At 37.6% G+C, this 7045-nt stretch overlaps 1 long non-coding RNA gene across 1 annotated transcript; it reads right to left on the reverse strand.

Annotated features, from left to right (window-relative positions):
• Window positions 1-3570: 3570 nt before the first annotated feature.
• Window positions 3571-6603, reverse strand: LOC110744727 (uncharacterized). Its single transcript, XR_015826159.1, has 5 exons — window positions 6041-6603; window positions 5725-5788; window positions 5456-5558; window positions 5320-5363; window positions 3571-3825 (listed from the first exon to the last, which is right to left on the reverse strand). It is a non-coding gene; the product is annotated as an uncharacterized LOC110744727 (long non-coding RNA).
• Window positions 6604-7045: the final 442 nt, after the last annotated feature.

The raw sequence follows: 7045 nt of genomic DNA on the forward strand, positions 1-7045 counted from the left end.
ACACCAAACACTCCAATTTGGAACGAACTACCTTTGAACTTGAATTGTCCAATTTCTCACACCTATTGATTTCGGATCTTGCCCAAAACTTGGGCAACAACATAATATGGTGGGAGGTTTCATTCGGTGAGTTTTGAGTGAAATCTAATCGCTAGAAGTATGGAATACACCAACCACTCCAATTAGGAATGAACTGCCGTTGAACTTGAATTGTCCAATTTCTCACACGTATTGATTCAGTATCGAGCCCCAAACTTGGGCAACGTGATAATATGGTGGGAGGATTCAGTCGGTGAGTTTTGAGTGAAATCCAATCGCTAGAAGTATGGAATACACCAACCACTCCAATTTGGAACGAACTGCCGTTGAACTTGAATTGTCCAATTTCTCACACCTATTGATTTCGGATCGAGCACAAAACTTGGGCAACATAATAATATAGAAGGAGGAGTCATTTGGTGAGTTTTGAGAGAAATCCAATCCCTAGAAGTATGGAATACACCAACCACTACAATTTGGAACGAACTGCCTTTGAACTTGAATTGTCCAATATCTCGCACCTATTGATTTCGGATCGAGCCCAAAACTTGGGGAATATGATAATATGGTGGGAGGAGTCATTTGGTGAGTTTTGAGTGAAATCCAATCGCTAGAAGTACGGAATACACCAACCACTCCAATTAGGAACGAACTGCCGTTGAACATGAATTGTCCAATTTCTTACACCTATTGATTTCAGATCGAGCCCAAAACTTGGGTAACATCATAATATGGTGGGAGGAGTCATTTGGTGAGTTTTGAGAGAAATCCAATCGCTAGAAGTATGGAATACACCAACCACTCCAATTAAGAACGAACTGCCGTTGAACATGAATTGTCCAATTTCTCAAACCTATTGATTTCAGATCGAGCCCAAAACTTGGGCAACATCATAATATGGTGGGAGGAGTCATTTGGTGTGTTTTGAGTGAAATCCAATCGCCAGAACTATGAATTACCCCAACCACTCCAATTTGGAACGAACTGCCTTTAAACTTGAATTGTCCATAACATGGTGGGAGGAGTCATTTGGTGAGTTTTGAGTAAAATCCAATCGCTGGAAGTACGGAATACACCAACCACTCCAATTAGGAACGAACTGCCGTTGCACTTGAATTGTCCAATTTCTCACACCTGTTGATTTCGGAACGAGCCCAAAACTTGGGCAACATCATAATATGGTGGGAGGAATCATTTGGTGAGTTTTGGGTGAAATCCAATCGCTAGAAGTATGGAATACACCAACCACTCCAATTAGGAACGACCTGCCGTTGCACTTGAATTGTCCAATTTCTCACACCTATTGATTTCGGATCGAGCCCTAAACTAGGGCAACATCATAATATGGTGGGAGGAATCATTTGGTGAATTTTGAGTGTATGGAATACACCAACCACTCCAATTAGGAAAGAACTGCCGTTGAACTTGAATTGTCCAATTTCTCACACCTATTGATTTCGGATCGAGCCCCAAACTTGGGCAACATCATAATATGGTGGGAGGAGTCATTTGGTGAGTTTTGAGTAAAATCCAATCGCTAGAAGTATGGAATACACCAACCACTCCAATTAGGAACGACCTGCCGTTGCACTTGATTGTCCAATTTCTCACACCTATTGATTTCGGATCGAGCCCTAAACTTGGGCAACATCATAATATGGTGGGAGGAATCATTTGGTGAATTTTGAGTGTATGGAATACACCAACCACTCCAATTAGGAAAGAACTGCCGTTGAACTTGAATTGTCCAATTTCTCACACCTATTGATTTCGGATCGAGCCCCAAACTTGGGCAACATCATAATATGGTGGGAGGAGTCATTTGGTGAGTTTTGAGTAAAATCCAATCGCTAGAAGTATGGAATACACCAACCACTCCAATTAGGAACGAACTGCCGTTGCACGTGAATTGTCCAATTTCTCACAACTATTGATTTCGGATCGAGCCCAAAACTTGGGGAACTTCATAATATGGGGGGAGGAGTCATTTGGTGAGTTTTGAGTGAAATTCAATCGCTAGAAGTATGGAATACACCAAGCACTCCAATTAGGAACGAACTGCCATTGAACTTGAATTGCCCAATTTCTCACAAATATTGATTTCGGATCGAGCCCAAAACTTGGGCAACATGATAATATGACGGGAGGAGTCATTTGGTGAGTTTTGAGTGAAATCCAAATGCTAGAAGTATGGAATACACCAACCACTCCAATTAGGAACGAACTGCCGTTGAACTTGAATTGTCCAATTTCTCACACCTATTGATTTCGAATCGAGCCAAAAACTTGGGCAACATCATAATATGGTGGGTGGAGTCATTTGGGAAGTTTTGAGTGAAATCCAATCGCTAGAAGTATGGAATACACCAACCACTCCAATTAGGAACGAACTGCCTTTGAACATGAATTGTCCATTTTCTCAAACCAATTGATTTCGGATCGAGCCCAAAACTTGGGCAACATCATAATATGGTGGGAGGAGTCATTTGGTGTGTTTTGAGTGAAATCCAATTGTCAGAACTATGAATTACCCCAACCACTCCAATTTGGAACGAACTGCCTTTAAACTTGAATTGTCCATAACATGGTGGGAGGAGTCATTTGGTGAGTTTTGAGTATAATCCAATCGCTGGAAGTACGGAATACACCAACCACTCCAATTAGGAACGAACTGCCGTTGCACTTGAATTGTCCAATTTCTCACACGTATTGATTTCGGATCGAGCCCAAAACTTGGGCAACATCATAAAATGGTGGGAGGAATCATTTGGTGGGTTTTGGGTGAAATCCAATCACTAGAAGTATGGAATACACACTATGCCAAAAAAGGGCTTTAGCAACGGATTTTATCCGTTGCCTATTACACATAAATACCGTGGTATTCAAGCCTGTTGCCTATTCCTATGTAATAGGCAACGGATATTCTCCGTCGCTGTTTATCACTTACTACATCGGATATCTGGTAAACTCCGATGCCTAAATGATTTCCGAGTTCCAAAAAAAGGTTGACTTCTGACGCCTAAACCCGAAACAGCATCAGTAGTTTCAAAAGGTAGGAGGCTAAAGAGGTCTAACATCATCAGTAGTTTTAAAAGGGATGAGGCTAAAGAGGTCTAACAGCATCAGTGATATCTACTATGCTGATGCATATTATCAATTACAACATCATAGAAACAAATAATGGTGTTGTGAATTATGTTATACATCATTGCTTTTTTTTATTTTGCGGACGTGAAAAACCTCCAATAGTGCTGGTGGTTACATAAATGTTGATGCTACTTCTCGTTTTAGGCATCAGTGATAATAGATGTCTGGTTGTTGTTTTTATCTTTCAACTTCAGTTATTTCTGGAAAACTGAAATTGTTATAAACAATAAGCATCATTTATGCAAGGAAAGAGTAGGTATTTTGCTTGTTTCACATCACACTTTACTTAGTTACTATAATAGTATTTAAGAAAGACCTCATTTCCAAATCATGTTGTTGCCATTGCTCATAAAAATAAACATTATATCAACAGTAATTTAAATATATCCTTAATTGTCTATATATATATAAGCAAAATACTTGAATGATCCATACTTGTCACATCCAAATCACAAATTTACCAGCCCTACACCACAAATTATCCATACTTGTCTATGCATAAGCAAAATACTAGCTAGAAAGACATGTAAAATGAAGAAATGTTTAGCTTAATCAAAAAGCCATTCTAGGACATGACTTGCCAATTCTTCTCGCACCTCATCCAATTCCATTTGGGTGTACGTGTCCTTCCTTCTAGCTCTATATTGGAAAAAAAAAAAAAACACAGAATGTAAACACAAAATATGAACATCAGCTTAAAAAGTGCAAGGTACTAAATTTGCATAAGATATGTTGTCACTTCAAATGAACCAATATACAAATTTACGAAATCATATTGGTGAACAAGAAAATCTAATTTGTCAATCAATCTAATTAAACAAGAAGTCATTAATTGGATCCCACTTCATGTTTAAACTAGCAATTAAATGATCATGTGATGGGGTAGAGAGTTGGACATGCACAGCTAGCATTTTTTCTCAATTGACACAGACCTAACTACCAAAAAAACAGAGGCACATTGCTGTGAAAAAAAATTACACAAGGTTCATATTAACACAGACCTAACTACCAAAAAAACTGAATTTGTCAACCAATCTAACTAGATAACAAGGTAATTACTATCCAATAAAAGAAACAATAAAAGTAAAGATATGCCAAAACCTTTTGGTTATTTTTCAAAATACCTTTACTTGCTGAAGTATAATAGAATCATTTCTTCTCTTTTTTAATGGGAAAAATGACATTACAAGAGGAAGCTGTATTCAGATTTCTCAAACTTGAAGTACCAAAGCAATGATGAGCATACAATAGTAAATATAATATATGTTCAATCTTAAGAAGTTAACCCATCTTGAACAACATAGAGAAAAAATTAGGTCATTATCTAGATTTGGTATCCTCTTCCTGTTTTTGAGTATGGGCAACTTCAACAAAAATTAGCCTCCCACCAACCATCTGGACAAATTTTAACAAAAACTTCGAAAGAGAAAAACAAGACTGAAGGTGTTCACAAAAAAATACAATTTAAAAACATATGACAAAAACAAAGACTAGGAAATTTGATCAACGAAAAACACATATTCAGTACATAAAAGATTAGAATGCGCAAGTATAAGGGCTATATGATCTGCAATTTGGCACAAAAACAATTATAATGAGTCAATTTACCAAATCAGAACAAAGATGTGTTAGTTGAATGCCAAAATAGTACGATGCCAAAATATTCAATGAGTTTTTGATGTTTGACGAGTCTTTTAATATTTCTTTTAGGTTTAGGTGAAATTAACTTTGGAAGCTAAACCTTCTGTACTTAACCTTAGAAAGTAGCCTCACTTATGTTCAAGGAAACACACTACACAGAAATCAGATTGATAATGAAGCTGTGTTTCCCTGTTTGTGTCATCTTCAAATTGCAAGATGTTTTTTTCATAAGAAACCAGACCTGTAACCAAATAAAGAGGGACTCAACCAACTACTTGCTGATCTTCAGCGTACAACTCATCATAAATAAACATGAACCAAAGATCAAATCTAAAACTACAAACTAAACAGCAAATAATATGAAACATATACAGAATTGAAATTCTCATTTAGTTAGTTTAAAAAACCTAAATTTCTGCCAAATACCAAGATAGATTTGACCCCAAACACCAAAACAAATTAAAATTGAATTGAAAAATAAAGAATTCTTACCAAAATGTGGAGCAGTTAGTGGTCATGGGGTAGTGGCGTTGATCCTTGGCAGCAGAGGAAGAGGATTAAAAAAATATAAACGGAAAATTAAAATGAGAAAGGAAAAAAATTCTGAATCATAATCAAAACAAAGCACCTGCCTCAAACGCTGTGTTCAGACCTTTCATCGAACACTTGGGCGGCACCATTTTCAGGCAGATCCACACGATCAGTCGAACACCTGCTATCTACCGCACACTCTTGTAGTGAAAAAAATCAAAAGTAAAACAATAATGAAACATGAAAAAGAAATTAGAGCAGATAATTGCAGTTCTTAAATCAAATTCAATTAGAAGAATCTTCATATTGAACATACTAGCCAACAATTTCTTTTTTTCTAAAAGGGTATAAGAAGCTGACTTTTACCTCTTTCCCACCGTCCTCTCACCCAGCTTTTTCTCTAACTTCAACCAATCACATGGCACCTCTTCTAAAAACAAACCAAAGCACCATTAGATTCTGCAAAATGAATAATAAAAAATCTAAATATAAATTAAACTTTTGAAAGAATTTGAAACTTTGTAGTATCTGGTAGAACATAAATTGAAATAATTGAAAGAATTTGAAACTTCGTAGCCAGTGAGGTTCTACAAAATTTAGTAAAACCAATTGAGGGTGCAGCCGTGAGGTTCTGCAAGGCTAAATTGGAAAATAAAAGAGCGATAAAGAGAGTTAGGGTTACCTTGCGATTGCAGTCGTGAGAGGGTTTGGGAACGAAGAGGATGTCTAGATGAGAAAGAATGAGCTCGTTTGGGGTTAAAGAGAATAAAAGGGATTTGGAATCAGATATAGAGCTAGAGAGGGTTTTGGGTTAGAGAGAGAGTGAGTGAGTTTAGGGTCAGAGAGGACTCTGGCTGCTACACGAAAAATTAGGGGTAGAGTATTCTGGGAATATGAACATTCTAAGAGGGAAAGGGGGAGGATTTTCGCAAGAATGGGGCAGTGATGAAGGAGAGAGAAGAAAGAGAGAGTTTCAGAGGGACTGAAAAAAATTGAGAGGGTGAGGAGAGATTTTTCCAGGAGATGGAGTTTTAGGGTGACAGTTTGAGAGGGAGTGAAAAAATTGAGAGGGAGCTGGAAGTAATTGGGGCAAGAGTTTCAGAGGGAAATGAAGTTTCAGGCAGAGTTTGCGAGGGAGAGCGTGAAAATTTTGGGTTAGTTTCAGAGTGAGTGAAAAAATTGAGAGGGAGTTAGAAGAATTGGGGCTAGAGTTTGAGAGGGAGTTGAAGTTTCAGGGAGAGTTTGCGAGGGAGAGTAAAACTTTTGGGTTAGGGCGTTGACTCAGACTTTAGGCATCAGAGGTAGATTACCAAAAAATGACCCTCTTAAAAATAAAATAAAAACTTATCACTTTAGGCATCTATATTTTTGTAGATGATGCTAAAGGGGAATAAAGCCATCGTCATAAATAAACAAAAATGCGCGCTGATGTCTTTATACCTGTTTAGTATCGTTATTTTCGAAATTGATGCCTAATCTGCTAATAGCATCGATTTCACTCTCTACCGATGCCTATCTAGTGTTGCTGTAAGTGAAATTTGACATAGTGACACCAACCACTCCAATTAGGAACGACCAGCCGTTGCACTTGAATTGTCCAATTTCTCACACCTATTCATTTCGGATCGAGCCCTAAACTTGGGCAACATCGTAATATGGTGGGAGGAATCATTTGGTGAGTTTTGAG

This window comes from Prunus avium, chromosome 8, assembly GCF_965620075.1.
Source record: "Prunus avium chromosome 8, drPruAviu1.hap1.1, whole genome shotgun sequence".
Lineage (NCBI taxonomy): Eukaryota > Viridiplantae > Streptophyta > Magnoliopsida > Rosales > Rosaceae > Prunus > Prunus avium.